This window comes from Acipenser ruthenus, chromosome 19 (assembly GCF_902713425.1).
Source record: "Acipenser ruthenus chromosome 19, fAciRut3.2 maternal haplotype, whole genome shotgun sequence".
Lineage (NCBI taxonomy): Eukaryota > Metazoa > Chordata > Actinopteri > Acipenseriformes > Acipenseridae > Acipenser > Acipenser ruthenus.
In genome coordinates, this window is record NC_081207.1 from 21,738,764 (window position 1) to 21,755,912 (window position 17,149).

Below are 17,149 nucleotides of genomic sequence, written 5' to 3' on the forward strand. Positions count from 1 at the left end.
TCCCACAGCTTGGGCCAGCAGAGCCTGAGAACTCTCCTAAACAGGTTGAATAGAGGGAACGCGATTGTTCCCATGAAGAGGTACTGTAGAGATGTTGTTTTATACACTGTATAGGAAAATATACAGTACGGTTATTCCTTGGTATCTGGTTATTGCAGCCTTTCATAACCTATACTGTATTACCCAGCTGGATTGTTAGTGTGTGTACAAGGTGGTTACTGTAGCTGTAGGCACACAAGCTTTATTCTTCCATGAAGTCTTCCTGACACAGTCCCTCTGTGAACTAAACACACATCAGCAGGAGGATATGAATGGCATTTTTAATTCATATGTCAGGGAAATGTAACAGAAATAAAGTACAGGCTCTACTACATTTCTGATTTTTTTTTTAAACTGATATGAAACCCTGACTGTATGTAAGCAGCTGTATTTAGACCCCCTCCCCCATTGTTTAGACCCATTTAATTAATTCCGTAGGGCTACGAGCGAACGCCTTTGTATCTTGTCAGTGTATCAGACTGCACTGGCATGACAAAGAAGGTGCGGCAGCATGTCATTTCTGCAGTGCACAGTCAGAGAAGCCGATGTCACGGTTGTGTAAAGGCTGTCATCACCCAATGACATTGGGAGGTATTTTAGTCTCATGTGTTATGTCATCTTTGCACTGCAGTGACAGGGAGAGTTCTCTTGTCTGTGTTACAGTATTTTGTAGTGGAATTATAACACCATTGTAAGAAGATTATCTCGCATTAGCATGGTTATGTCATGAGGTGATTTCTCTCATTCTGTTTTGTTTAAAAAGCCATTTAAATATGCATTCTCATACTAACAGTGATCTAGGTCAACCTCTACATGAAGAGAAATGATGTAGAATGATCATTATTACCACCTTGAGACACATTCTCAACCATTTTGTGTTAAGTGTTACATAGTTGAAAATTGCTGCAATTGTTCATAATTGTTACTATTATTAATAGTAGTAGTAGCAGCAGTAGTAGAACATTATGTGTTACAATTACCGGTAGGTTTATGTGTTGAAGCCTCTGAAAGTGTGAATGTTCTTGAAGCGTTTTTAGCCAGACGACTTGACAGTGTGTTGTCATAACAACCAGGGAGTCAGCTGACTGCAGTCAAAAACAGCATGTCACCATTATTTAAAACAACAGTGGGTGATGGATATCTGATCATAGACTGTATACTAATGTTTGAGTCTATCAATGTACATTTTTTTTGTGGACCTCACAGGCTTGCTACCCTGTCCCCATCATAATGAGGTTTATTAACATGCATATTAACATCATAATAATATTACATCCGTCTGTTACAGTGCAGTTTAAACAGAGATACGTGCCCTGCCTGTTGACTTGAGGACTCTGGTAATAAAGTAATTAGCCCATTTAAACAGTACAATTCATTAGCAGCGGCTTGACAATAACAATTATTCACTGGAGACAAACTATTGAAGTGTTTCATGCATGCTTACCACTGATGCACAATTAAAACTGTGAGTGGTCGACCCTAGAGATCAAAATCTCAGTGCATTCAACTCTGGATATATTAAAGGGGCCCTTGTGGCAAAGTGGTTAACAGTGTGCAGGTGCAGGTGATCAATAATCAGACAAAAACCGATAATCCAGGTGCAATGAAGGTTTAATTGTATAATCCAATGCCTGATGGCTAACAGCAGTAAACAATAACAATGTTAATGAAGCAATACAGCGGTGTGTATTACTTATTTAGCAAACTGCTCTACCACAATAGCCTCTCCCATCTATAGGCTTGCTTTCTGGGCAGGGTTGTGCTAGTGCACCATGTGATCACCCAGTTTTTGTACCACTTCTTTAGGGTGGGGTGCTGGTTTCAGAGTCATATGCTATACTGAAGTATTATTAGAGGAAATAATAATGAGGTACAGTATTTCTCATTTTCTGTCAAAGCAAATCTTACAACTACCACGTCTCAGCTACCATTTACCAGTGTAAAGACAAGAAGAAACACATTGCTGTGCTCATGCTCAGATGTTGAAATATGTTCCAGTGCTTATCATTGGGCAACAGCAGTGCCTTAAGCTGTTAAATGGTCAAGTGATTCACCATAAGTGCCAGCCATGTCTTGACCAATTATAGAAGACCAGATCTTGCTTAAGTCTTCTTACAAGAGATTGTGGTACACTCATGCAATTTGAAGTAATTTGAATCAGCTACTTTATATGAAATCTGAAGTGAAATGATGCTGAGAGAGTGTTGTTTGAAGCAGAGATTGTGAAGGGAGAGACTGGGTTGGATCCTTTAAATCAAGCAGGAAATTATTTGTGAAAAGCTCATCTGCTCTTGAATATGATGTGGAAAAAACCCCACAAAGCATTGGAAACAAAATGCAAAACTGATAGTTCTTTAATAAAATGTGATATTGTGAATGGCGCTGTTGAATCTGGTGTTTTATTGTGTATTTAGGGAAACGAGAGATGTCGTAGTTGTATTTACTTAGTATTGAATGTCAAAGAAGGCTCTTGAAAATTGGTTGGTTTGTGTCCTTTGTTTACTGAATCCCCTCGTCCCATAAAATACTAGACTCCTTACTGCACCTCGTTAACAGGAGCAATTGTGCCAACCAGTGCCTCCTAATGCAACTGTCAGCAGCAGGGATGCTTGCCCAGGTGTAGAAGGTGAGTTTAATAATAACGTTAATGTCCCTCTCTCACCCTTGTGGGATTCTCAACCAATGATAGTTCAAATGGTCATTGGCAGCTAAGCTTGTGGCTATGAGCCTTGCTGAGCTTAGCCTTTTTTATAATACGTTTCAGTGATGTGATGAAAAACAGAAACAAGACAAGAATTGGAAACAAAATAACATCAATGACACATGTGCATGAGAATTATCAATTTCTAAGCCCTATTCCAACTGAAAGTCTGTAAAATATAAGATTGCTGTTAGCCTTTTTGGCATAGTTAAAGCATAGCTTAATTGTGGCATAGCACAGGAGAGCATGGTAAAAGCATTATATTAAAGCTATTGTAGAAAACAAAATAAATCCAGAAATCTTACCCATTTTGCAGTTCCATTAGGTATATAGGGGCTCAGAGGTGTAGCTTTCAGAGAAACATGTTATAGCAAACATGTATTTCCATTTTAAAACAGACACCTGGTGTTACACTAGCTTCCAGGAAATCTGTTATTACTTTACCTTGATCATTTCACCCAGCAGTGTCTTCTGGGTTATATTACTACAATACCTGAAAGGAGAATAATATAATAATATCTTTATATAGTGCATTTCATAGTGGACCACCATCACAAAGCGCTTTATAGAGGTAGGCTGTGAATGTGCATTATATGCAGAGGCACTTACAATAGGACGTTGATTTAACAGCGGTAGCACGCTATGATAGAAGCGCTACTATTTCTGGAAAAGATCCACTTGTGTTTTTACAAAGAACTTCTAAGTGCTGCACTAGTTGTACGTTAGGAACCAAGCAGTAATAATACATTGTCATTATTTTACAATTTCTGCAACTACAGAGGGATGCACTTTACAGCTGGGCGAGCATTGCCAAGTGTGACGTTTTCGTGTTTTGTTTTGAAATGGACGTCTACCTATAATAAACTTCAACAGATCCCATTTTTGCAGAGTATATATATATATATTTTTTGTGGGTAAATTTAATGGATCCCAGGTGCATATAATCGTGTCTGGGAAGTGCAATCCAAGCATATAATAACTTGTTACATTCTTGTTTGCACATCACCCAGGCACTGTTTGCACATCTCCCAGGCACTGTTCACACCTGTGGTTCATTAAGATATTCTCTAAACTCACAGAACCCTCCCAGTGGATAAAGAAAAAATGACCATGAAAGTAACTTGGCATAGGATCAAACACATAATGATTTTATATATATATATATATATATATATATATATATATATATATATATATATATATATATATATATATATATATATTGGCAATTTTGCTAATTGGTAATGCTTGTCATAGGTGATGCTGGTTACGGGGTCAGTACCCTGGCTGCTTACACCGTTGTCGGACCCCAGAACGAAATTCGGTACGATACAGCACATGTGGCTACAAGCTCTGTTATTGAGCGTACATTTGGAGTGTTGAAAAGTCGCTTAAGATGTTTAGATAGCTCCGGTGGTGTGCTACAGTATTGCCCTGCAAAAGTGTGTAAAATAATTGTTGCATGTTGCATTCTGCATAACATAGCTGTCAACAATGCACTAGCAGGGGATAGTGACGATGCCAATGTTGATGCTGACCCCCCTGCAGAGGACATCGAGGAGGAACACTACATGGCCAGTGGGAGAGTAGAACATGTCATCCACACTTATTTTCAATGCAAGTACATATTTAACTTGAATGTAAGACAGACAGACAAACAAATAGAGAACACTGTCATGCTCTTAAGAATCCCCACCATATATTCTTTGTAATGCACATGCTAATGTTGAAGAATTTTGTATTATAAACACAAATGGCAGGGTATTTTGTCATTTCAAATATTATTTTATTAGAGAATACAATGTTTTGAAAGTAATTTGTATTTTGACATATTATTCTGCGTATTGTACCCCCAGACTGTTGAGGTGCAGTCATAAATACAATTAAACGTTAACAAAAGAGGTTCCCTGAAATTGACAGAGCTAGTGATGTGCTTAGATAACATTTGATTAATATAAATACATGAACCAGAGGGATATGAAGTTGAACCAACACATATTTATTTGCAGAGTTAAACATACAAAATTACTTTCTCCTCTTTGACCGTCTCGCAGGACGGTGTGAGTCTTTGGGGCAAGACATTCCCCGCTCACCTCCCCTCATCCTACAGAGACCCATTGAAGACCGCCACCTCTTCCAGTGCTGTAGCCATGCGATTCATTTTGACACTCTGGCTCTGCATTGCCGCGGTGTGTTCGGACAAGTGTCTGTTAATGTCAGGAAGGGTGGACTGAAGCAACTCGTACTGCCTTCTCTGAAGAGCATATATGGCTTCATCATACTCCGCTGCACTTTGTAGCATTGGCTCACAATGCGCATCCGGATCCACCCTCAGTTCCTGGACTGGGATAGTGTGGTTATCCTGAGGCTGCTCCCTGGTGTCATTCCCACCGCTGGCACACACCTTCTCCTCCTCCTCCCCGACAGGCCCTAGCACCAAGGTCACCGTCTCCTCAGATGCCACAAGCCCTGGAGAGTTGCAGTGTCCTCAGAAGTGACAGTGTTGACACCTGTAATCAAGGATAATGATACTCAGCACTATAGCACATACCAGTCCTGGAGGCTACTGTGTGTTACTGTGACTATACAAGTACACTGTAATAAAATAAATAAATACACATTAGAGGCCAACATCAGCATTGTCTCTCTACCTCCCTTTAAAGCGCCTATTAATAAGGTATCTCTGTACCCTAATTCTGATTTGAGAATCTTGCATATTCTAAATATTCTAAATATTAACTAGTGTTTATTCCATACTGGCTAGTTTACGGTGGAGGTAATGCATCTGGCTATCTGTTACAGTGGTTTTGAAAATAAAAGCAGAACGATAAACCGACATCTAAAGTTACATTACGCAATTGCAATAATTCAATGGCAGTTGAAGTAAAAATTGGGGAACAATTAATCTACTCTGCGATTTGATTTAATCAGGCTAAACATAAGTAAGTCTTAAATCGTATCATGTCATGGGTTTAAAGGAATAACTACAAATGCATACAGCAGACTATTTATTTTGCATATGTACATCATACACTCAAACGTGGAACGTCATGTTATGCTGACTGCACAAAAGGAGACATGCCTTTGTTGACAGGCTCCGCAGTGATCCTGCTGGTGTCAATGCCCCTGTGGACACCTCCGACAAGCTGTGGCTGCAGAATGAGAGCCTCATACGAGGTGAGTTGTTGTTGTTGTTGGGATGGTCCACTTCCAGTGGAAGATGCTGCAGCATGATTCGGAGCGCACTTCTCTTTTGTTCTTCTCTTTGCATCTGTCCAACGCTTCTTAACCATGTCCACGATGTGCTCACAGACACCAAGCGCATTTATCTTGTTGGTTATGTTTTGCCAGATAACCCTCTTAACTGAGGGAGCTGTTCTGGCAGATTCAGCACCAAAAAGCCTTCCATAATTCCCCACCACTTCTTCCACTAAAAACATTGAGCTCGTTGCCTGAAAACCGTTGGTTTCTCAGTCTATCCTCCTTGACTGCTGCCATTCTGACAATGTGAAGTGCCATTATATACTACAATGAAGTGTATGTAATGAGTGCACAATTTCACGCACTATCACAACTTGAAATCAATAATTTAGCTTGCCTTGTTAGTGCATATTATTAGATTAGTGAATAGAGTGATCACCCCTTCTTTTTTGAGCGCAGGTTTCCCTTGACACACAGTATTTCATGTATTTTACCATCGTTTAGTGCATAAGGCCCAAGATGTCCATTATCCAGCTCCCCGCCATATTTTAAATGTGAATCTATAAATCTGGGTGAGCTTCACGCCACCCTTTACCAGCAATTCCAGTCTATTTATCTCAGATTAAAATGTCAGTACAAGCACTGCTAATGAAATGACTAAAAGGTCACGCAGACAAATCAGTGTATGCTCTATATTTTTGTTATATCACAATTCATGCCTCCGTTAGCTTTACAAAACATTTAGCAATTTAGCCAGGAACGTTAATGTGAGGGGGAAGGTTGTTCTTCGTGCTACTTTATGATGAAGAACAAACCATGAATCTTGTTTCTTGCCCTATAAGATTTGCAACAGATCAAAAACTGTTCTATGTTTTATTCACTTTTGTATGCTTTAAGAAATATAGAATCTATCAAATAACATATGGATCAGAATATATTATTATCATCACACTACAATCTATGTCGTGGCTGAGCAACTTGTGCATTACGGCCTGTAGCAGGATAGCTTGCAGGTGATGTCAGACCTGGCAGTAGGACGCAGTATGGTAAGTGAAGCGCTGCTGCGCAGATGTCTTAAACACAACGATTTAAACAAAACAGAAACAAAACACTGAACCCAAAACAAAACGGCACGTTGGCCAAAATAAATAGACAAACAAAACAGTGGACAAACCCCAAACAAGTATCGTGCTGGTCTTTCCAACATGAGTAGCAATTGTTATTTCTCTCTCTCTCTCTCTCTCTCTCTCTCTCTCTCTCTCTCTCTCTCTCTCTCTCTCTCTCTCTCTCTCTCTCTCTCTCTCTCTCTCTCCTGATATAATAATCCCACACCCCGTGCACCAATACATACATATACACAATAGCACACCACATACAACATAAAATACACACAGGTACCTCACCACATGGCCCAAAGCCAACGAGAGACATATATTATTGTGTGATATTCTGACTCCTACATTATTCTATTTGTATTGGTTACCACCAGTACCATTGTAATCTAATCAGCATATAGAGTCAGGAAAACTTTCCCACTGTGGCACAGCTATATCAGTGGCTCACACTTGTAGTAGCCTATTATTAGCCTATAAAAATAACTAAATAATTGTCATTGGAAATTCTTTGGAAAAGGTTCTAATTGCAGATCTCAAAGCCAGGATACATTTTCTGTATATAATCTTTCATTTAAGAATATAAGACAGTAACGAAATTTGGCCCACCTATCCAGTTCATCCAGTTCCTAGCAGCTGATTGATTTCAAAACTTGTCAAGTTGGGTCTTAAAACCCTGAAGTGATTCAGCATGAACAACATGACTGGTTATTCCATACCCACATATGAATACATGCCTCCTTCCGTCTGGTCTAAGTCTATCTCCACGTATTTCCCAATTGTATCCTGGTTTCTGTGATTAGGGTTCATATATATTTTGTCAACTGACCAATACTTTAAACACAGCACAGAAACCAGGACCAGAGGACCCCCATGTATTGAGTACTGAAACTGTGTTTTATTCAATGTACTACAGAATTGCTTGTAAGTTCAGTACAGCTGAAAAGAACTGAAATAGTTCCTAAACAGATTTTGTGTTATTCAACCAGTTTTTGCTCCTTGTTTGTTCTGTTTCTTACTGTAATATGTCACGCTGAATATTACAATTTGAATACAATTTAAATGACAAACAAAATAATCTTAAACTCAACCACAGATATGATGCTGCCGTCCAATATTTGAATACAGATATGTTTTAAATGCTTGCTTTTATTATGCCTTTTATCTTTTCTGTAATTCAGGAAATTCAGAGAAAACAGCTTGTTTCAGCAGAGGGTTGGGTGGAAAATCTTGAAATTTTAAAGTGCCACATCCCCTTTTTGTAATATTGGCAATTCACAAGCTGTCTAAAGCAGCACACTACAAGGCAAGCCCAGGTCAGCACAAGCTTGGATTCTAAATTAAACACAGCAACTTACTGTTCAACAGAGAAATACACCTAAGTTGGCAATACATGAATTGCTAATGCCGTGGTTTTGTGATTGCTGGGGCCTCACACAATTTATAATGAATAGACAGGCCCTGGTTAGTGGAATTATTCCCCTTTGATAACAGTCAGATTGCGGTATAGTTGCATGTTTGGAATTTGTTTAATTTGTTCTATAATTACAACACAAAGCTTTAACAAATTACTCATGGTTGTGCTTGAGTAGTGATTACAATCTGGCACAGGGCCCTGCTTCCATCCTATTAAGGAACCGCCCTCTATAGGTGGGGCTGGAGGCTGGGTATCGTCTTCACATCCAAGGCAGAATGGCAACACTTCCACCGATCTCTAGGTTGCGTAGGGGTAGGTGGCAGATAACTGAAAATCAATCTGGAGACATTCAGTATATGAAGAATACTTAGGCAGATGGTCACGATTGTCCTGGAAAAGAGATGTGTGTATTCCAGTTTCTGTAGTTTTGGTAGTTGAAATACCTTTTAGATGCTGCATGTTTAAAAAATACCATTAGGTGTTCAGCGATGAATGTTGAGATGTATCTGTTTTCCCTAGACAATAATGCTGGTAAACAGACACCTCCCTTTGTTGGTCTGTTTACTGTGAGAGTTAAATGCCTCTGTTATAAACCTGAAGGAATGTAATCAGATCCATTGTCAGACAACAGCAATACTGGCAAAGGAACATAATCAATATGCAACACAGGCTTCACACTGCAATGTAATACCATGTATTTTGAGCTCCAAAGGAAACCATTTGGATTTTGCATTAACTGAAAAAAGGGTCTATTATGCGGAAAGGTGTAACAGATTAACCTTTGCAAATGATTTGTATAGGGCGGTGTTTCTTTGATCACTTTTATTGGCTGAGAATATTCCATTGTATTATCAGAATTTTACAGATTACCGGTGAAACAAATCCCTGTGTTGACTGAATTAGTTTGATAAATTCACCTTGCATATACAGTATTGTGACACAGGATGATATTATCCATACCTTTAAACACTATGGGGTGCTTTGGACTACCTTACACTAGTCTGAGATTATTGTTAATCGGGGTCTGTGAAACCTTAGGTAAGTCATGAATTCAGAGTCACTAGACAAACATTTGACAAACCCTCTTTTCACTACTTGTGTTTTAGTTCAGATAAATGCTTTTAAAATGTATCTGATAGGCTTCATTAATTCTTAGAAGTCAGAAGATTAGAAGTAGTTATCAGACTATGTCTATTTAGTTTAGGGAGTATATTCTGTTTGAAAGAAACTCTGGTACAAAGGTTGCTTCTTTGATCAGGGGCCCATCTGGGTTGAGAAGCAACTGCAAAAGGTGAATAATGAAACATAAGGTGCGATTTAATATTCTGACTGGAGACTAGGGCCTTCTCTTCCCAAAGTTTTTCATTGACCTTAAATGTTTCTTCTTCAATAAACTAACAGATATGCTTGTAAAACACCTCCCTCACCACCTCTGTGAATTCAAAATTTGAGCTATCAGTAGGATGAAAATGTTAATGGCTGTGATATATATCAACTGTATGTACAGAATAGTATAGAATATGAAGTACCAAGTTTCACAGCAACTTTATAAGCGATTAAGATATCTCCAAAAATATAGGTTTGACATACAGACAGATGGATGGACAGACACCAACTATATCTCCAGAATCTGACACTCTCAATAACTTAAACTTAATAATGTTAGTAGTATTTGTTTTCCAGATACAGGGAGAAATCAGTTAAGTGTGACATATGTACACATACTCCATGGTTATTATTTATTTCTTAGCAGACACCCTTATCCAGGGCAACTTACAATTGTTACAAGATATCACATTATTTTTACATACAATTACCCATTTATACAGTTGGGTTTTTACTGGCGCAATCTAGGTAAAGTACCTTGCTCAAGGGTACAGCAGCAGTGTCCCCCACCTGGGATTGAACCCACGACCCTCCGGTCAAGAGTCCAGAACCCTAACCACTACTCCACAGTGCTGCCCCGCTACTCCACACTGCTGCTCTTTACAAGGGATTTCATACCCAGAGGGGGATAATAAGCAGTACAACATTAAAACCTAATCTTGTAATGTTATCTTAAAAAGCACTACCAGCCAAGCAATGCAAGGTTATAGGTTGGTGTTAACTTGAGGTACAGTCGTATGCCATTTCATTGTCTCACCTAGGTAGTTATCCTTGTTTATCGACATGTGTCCTTATTAATCAACATTGTCAACATTTATTTATTGATATTGTGTAAATGAATACTTAATACAACATGTAGACACTAGTTTGTATTTCTTTAATGGTTCTTTTAAGCTATGGTTTTAGGTGCAGTAGGGAATGCGTTTGCAGTTTGTCCATTCACAAGCCCTGCTGCTCCACCCTTCCTGTGTGGAATCTGCTGCAGCTGAGTCAGCTGTTGGGATGTGTCCTGAAGCTACTATATTTGTGCTGCATGGACAAAAATGAAATGCACCATGCATTAGCAAGTAACATTTTTAAAAAGGTGCCATCTACTTCAGCACAGTCTATATCTCTGCTCACACCACTTGTGGATGCCTTAAGAAACAGGAAGCGGTACAGAGCAGCACTTGGTGACTAATCATCCCTGCTCTGGCTTCAGAAGGAAGTCTGAGGTTAAGTCAGCAAGATAGTAGTGTGGAAACTGCTGCATTCCACTCTTCTCAGCATTACTGGGAGCGACAGTATTTCTCTGGAAGCCAGTTAAAAGTTAATTCCTTCAAAAACAAATCTTTCTTGAAAAACCAGAAATACATTTTTCTTGCCGTATTGTAAATGTTGTGTAGGAGTTCATCACTTACAGCAAAAACAAAAAAACATACAGGTAACTTGCCAGTTCAATGGAAAACCTGACAGACATCTACAGTAGACCATTTGGAGACTGTGTGACTGAGAGGGAGCTATCTTAACATGTTGTATAGACTGTATGTAACCACTATTTGTTTCCGAGATAGATTGCAAATACAGTCAATTCCAAGGTCCCGTATATTCTTAGATTAAACAAACAAAAAAAAAAACATTTTATTTGGACAACTTCAAATATTTTCAACAGCATACATGGTTACTGGGATTCTTGGTCCCTCTGTTACCTGCACTGTTGTGTACATATCACTCCAATAACATTTCAATATCATCTTTATTGTTTTGATATGCACAACAGACAAGATTCACAGTGTGGGTTGTAGTCAGTAACACACTTAAGATCTGCTCTATTTAAAATGTCAGTTCACAGGTCAAACAGACTTGGCAACGGCTGAATTCTGCATATCTGATCTCAGATAAAAACAGTTTCGTTCTCCAGTCTATCAATTCTATGTCAGGACCTCACCACAGCATCAAAATGTTTACAGAGAAATCCTGCCTCAGCATGTACTACTAAATACTGTGCATACCACTTCCTAACTGAAAGGGGTAAGGGAATTATAAACTTATCAACAAGCCTTTACTGCTTTCTACAACGTTCACAAAGCTAATGTTCAAACAACTTATCATGGGGAAGTTATTTTTAAAAGCTAATCCATTACAGCTACAAGTGACTTGAACTTAATTAGTAACTTATTACTTTGAAAAAAAAAAAAAACTAGTTACAGTTAGTTACAAATAGTTACTTCTCAGCCACGTTTACATTTTAAAGAGCTATTTTTTCTGGTTTGATCAGGCTGCATCTCGAAATATTCTTTGAAGATTCAGCTATTGAACCCACTCGTTCTCTCCTCTGGCACCATTTCCTAGCAAGACGATATGAAAAGCGCATGCATGTGACATGCAAGGTTTGACTTGTCCTGTTGAAGCGCATTCTGAATTCCATGTTGTGCAATAGCTGTAGTTCTTTTTTAAAAAAAATGTAACTAAATGTAACTATGGTACGTCAATTTTTCACATAAAATGTAATGCATTACCACATTTAGATACCTGTCTGCGAAATAAACCATTACAGTTACAATGGTACTGAAAAATGTCATCCGATTGCAGTAATGTGTTACTCCCCAACACTTTATCAAGACAGTATTTGTATGTATTACACCTTCAATCAATTTAATGGACCTTGCTGACATAGAGTAATATCATTAATACCCACACCATTATGTGGGATTACTGACCATTTGGCATAGACTGCCTGCTTCATCTTAATCTAATTACTTTTCAAATCAGTTTGTAATCCCTGGTAATCCCTCTGTGATAGATGATACTTAATTTAATAAACAAACAGAGGCCTTCAAACTTGCAACAAAAACAGGATGTCACCAAACCTCTTACTTGTATGAATTGTTTAAGAGCGTGACAATACTTCAATATGCATTGTTTCACTCGTCAGGTTTCTAGTTGTATTTACTGTTGGGCAAAATACCTTGTCATTTATTATTTCAGTCAAGCCCCTAAACAAGAGTTTTACCATATAGGGCAATAACTGGAAAGGAAATAAGTGTATGTAGATGTTAGACCAGGACGTCTAAGAAGCCACAGTGTCAAACCACATGCATATACAAGCCCTAGAGATAGAGAGAGAGCGAGAGAAGGGGAGGGACAGGGGAGAGAAAGGCTGACATCACAATCTACACACATCCTGACAATAAATTCCTTTTATGGCAATAATGACTTCTGCCCCCACGAAAAAGAAGAACTAATGCAGCATTTTTATTACACGCCTAGGCTAGCATCAAAGATTAAGATTAAGTTCCTGGGTTATACATTAACTATCTCCTTCTCACTAAAGACTTACTGTTTAGTCAGAAGGAGGTTCTTAATGTATAATACAGGAACTTGTTATACAGAAATGAGGAAGTGTTATGTGCAAATCAATGAAAATAATGGGTTACTGGGTTTTTAAAAAGAGTTTTTAAAATTCAGAATATCAGATCATGTCCCATCCTGCAAAGTGTTAGGTTTAGCATTTAAATTCACAGTCTGATAGACTGTATTTTAGAAAAACAAGAAAGTGTCCTGCTAAATACCTTACTACGACAAGCTGGTTCTATCTGAAAATCACTCCATTGGTTCAATTTTTCCATTTTAAAGGTGATATACAAAATACACTAGCTTGTATGGATAATATATGTGTGAATGAATGTGTTCCTTCCATTAGCTTATAAACGGAGATAATATCATCGTATCTCTCTGGAGACCGAAGCAGTCTATATATATTGCTTTATGCTTTGCTTATTGCTAGAAGGCTGTATTCCTGTTTTCAGCTCTATTAGTTTAATTATTGCAAAAGGCTGCTGGTGTTACAGGGCCAACCAGCACCCTCTTGTGGCCATCACAAAATGACACTTTATTATGCTTTGTTTTCCACAATTTAAAATGTTCTGGACAATTTTAATAATTGATTTAAAACATGATTTATAATAGTTTTGATTATATATATATATAGCACTTTTTTATGAAAAAAGAACAAACTACAAAACATTCGTATAGCATGTCACACATACAGCTGTCATAATCAGACCATTTAAATAACATTTAAATAACAGTATACACATAATACAAAAGCAGCAATTTTAAAGTTACATTAAAACACACTAAGATAAGAAAGCCATTTTATAAAAGTGTGTTTTTATTCTTGACTTGAAAACTGTAACAGTCCCAAAACAGGGGTAGTATGTTCACTTTTCCTGGTTTTAGTCAGAATTCTAGCGGCGGTATTTTGAACAAGCTGCAAGAGGGATACAACAAGGTTTTGGGACACCAGAAAAAAGTGCATTACAATAATCAATTCTAGATGAAACAAAGGCATGCATTCGTCTCTCGGCATCAGATATGGAAATAATTGGTCTATGGCTATATTTCTCAAATGGTAAAAATATATATTTAGATGTGGTTACTCTTATTCTGGGGTCAGCATGGTACTGTATAGTCGAAGAGTTATTCTCAATATGAGCTCAAATAACCATGTTTGCATAGGTGGTACTTCAGACAAGGTTTTTGTACTTTGGTTGAGGAACCTATTAGATATTTCAAATTGAAGTCTGAAGACCCACCTCCAGAGGTCTGCACACAATCTCCACTCCGGAAAAGACTGGATTCATGTTTGATTTAATTGAGTCTACTGATGATTCCTAGGTACTATGCAAAGTCAAATGTGGTATCTATTTTAAGATAGTATGCCCGATGTATAAAAGGATACTGGATAGAAGAATATGTATTGAATTAAGTTGGGTCCTGTGCAAAATAACAAAGGACCCAACACCTTGAAAATGATTACAAATGTCAGAACAAAAACTACTTGCCTTTGCACACTTTCTAAGCAGAACAAATGGCCTGGTATACAGAGGAATGTCTTTGCATGACAGATAGCACAGCAGATCCAAATAGGCTGGCTGAATATGAGTCACATGACCATGGTCATGTTTAAATTTATATTTGCACGATAATAAGAGTACATTTAGGAATTATTTGAGAAACAATTTTAGTATCACTGGATTTTAATGCACAGTTTAAAGAAGGGAGCCGTGAACTTTTTATTTGGGTTGTGTCTGGTATTACTTACACCACTGTGATGTGTAAGTGGTGAGGCAATCTGCATTATTGGTGTATAAGTAAGATCCATATTGGCATACTTGCCAACATTTGGAAACGGGCACTCTGTTTTTGCTTTGATAGATGTCATTACAATTTGCTCGATCCGACTTTATTTAATATAGATCTCAGAACCCTCAACACTACATTTCCAGTGATCAACGAATGCCGTACGAAAATAAAGCCTAGGGTGTAGCTAAACTCCAGTCCTTCGCAGTCCATTGGATTCCAGATTATACTCAAAATCATACACATCAAATCATATTGCAGCAGCAGTGAGGAAACAATATGCTTCTGCAATGTGATGGGATATGACATATGTCAATAAACTGAGATCTGGTCATGTGAACGCAATCCCTGCCAGGCAGTGCAGTGCATGAGGGTCAGCAAACACTAAAAGAGAAAAAAACAGCGAGCGCGAACGCTGTAGACTAGCTGTGAAGAATTTCCAAGGGTAAATATCAGGATTTTCCTCCTATGCATCGGGACGCGGGACATTTGCTAGGAAATCGGGACTGTCCCGACCATGCAGGGACTGTTGGCATGTATGCATTGGTTGTATAAATATAGTGGAACCCCTAACTATTTTCACAACAGATGTTAACAGATACCATAATATTATTCACTTCATTACCCTAATCCTAGCCCTAACCCTAAAATTAACCATTATTAACAGCGATTAGGTCTACTGGGGAACCACTATTAACCTTAACCTTATCATTACCAGTTACTGACTCCAAAATTACATGGTTACAGACATGTATTGTCATGTAAATAACGGGGGAGTTGCTTTAATTTGGATATCAGCGGTGAAAATAGCTTTTCAAATATGTTTTCCCTTTATGGCTTCTTTAAATATATGCTTTACCTGTTTAAATAAAAACAATGTTACAGGACTAGCAAGATAAAAAGTAAGCAGGGTAGATCTTTAAAAAATACATATTTATTTTAATCTTTTTTTAAATCAATATTTTGTTTTATGTTTAGTCAAAATGGGTGTTAACTTTGCACGATGATAAAATCACCACTTCACCAGCAGAATGAATTATATATATAATCTAAGATCTGTTTTTGTAAAATAATCATTGCAGTAACATGTGTGGACCAACTGCATCATTTGTATATTTTCACTGTACCTTCGGAGGACTGGATTTGCATTTTTTATAATTTTTAATCAGACACACCACAAGCGCAGCAAAAAACGAGAGCTGCCATTGATATGAGGCCACATATTTGTCACGCCGTCAACCAATGCCATCACTTGCCTGATGTGTGAAGTAGCATCTCATTGAATTACAAGAGCCACTTAATTGAGATACACAGTACTTCCGGGTAATCTAGGGTGGACCTTTAAAATTACGTCTTTGTGCTAGTATAATGGGACGTGTTGAAAGTATGTTAACACTCTGGTGGGACAAATGTTTTGTTTTTCAAATATACTGTACTTTTTAATGCTGTTATCTTGAAGAGGTTTTTTTTGACTGAGTCGCTGGGTCAGCAAAAAAAAAAAGTCTGTAGCGTTTTCATTTCTTATAGAGAAACAAATGATTATTTATAAATATGATTTACTGGTTGGCTAAGCTTTGGTTATGTGATATTTTAGGATTTAACCATTTTTGTAACGTAAGTCTGCACTATAGTAATTAACCATTACACTGCCAATTTGTTTTTTAACCCCTAAGTTGTAGTTCCCAACTCAGTTTTAAAGACATATTTAAGAAGATTGTTTGTAAGATTTCAATGTGGGTAGACGCATTGCTGCTGTCATATTTCTATAGAAAATATATTGTGAAATAGTACATCACTGTGACCTACAACCGCTTTATATGCAGAATACGAATCATATCTAAAAGCAGTTATATGTAGTTGTATAAGTAGGGCTGCCATTGTAGGTTTGGCAGTCTGTTGCACAATCCTTGTGACTATGCTACCCTGAACCATGTGACTGTTTTAACATTGGTCTTCATTTAAAAAAAAAAAAAAAAAAAAAAACATGCAGTGGTGCCCAAAAGCAGGGGTTCCCAAACTTTTTGTTTACCTGAGGCCTACCTGTTCAGCTGTATTAGGCACTGCAGCCCACTATTAGCACTCTGGGAAAATGTCAAATTAAAAAAAATGTCATACGTTTAAACCTGTAACATTATAAATAAACCTAATCTAAACTGTCCTTTATTCATT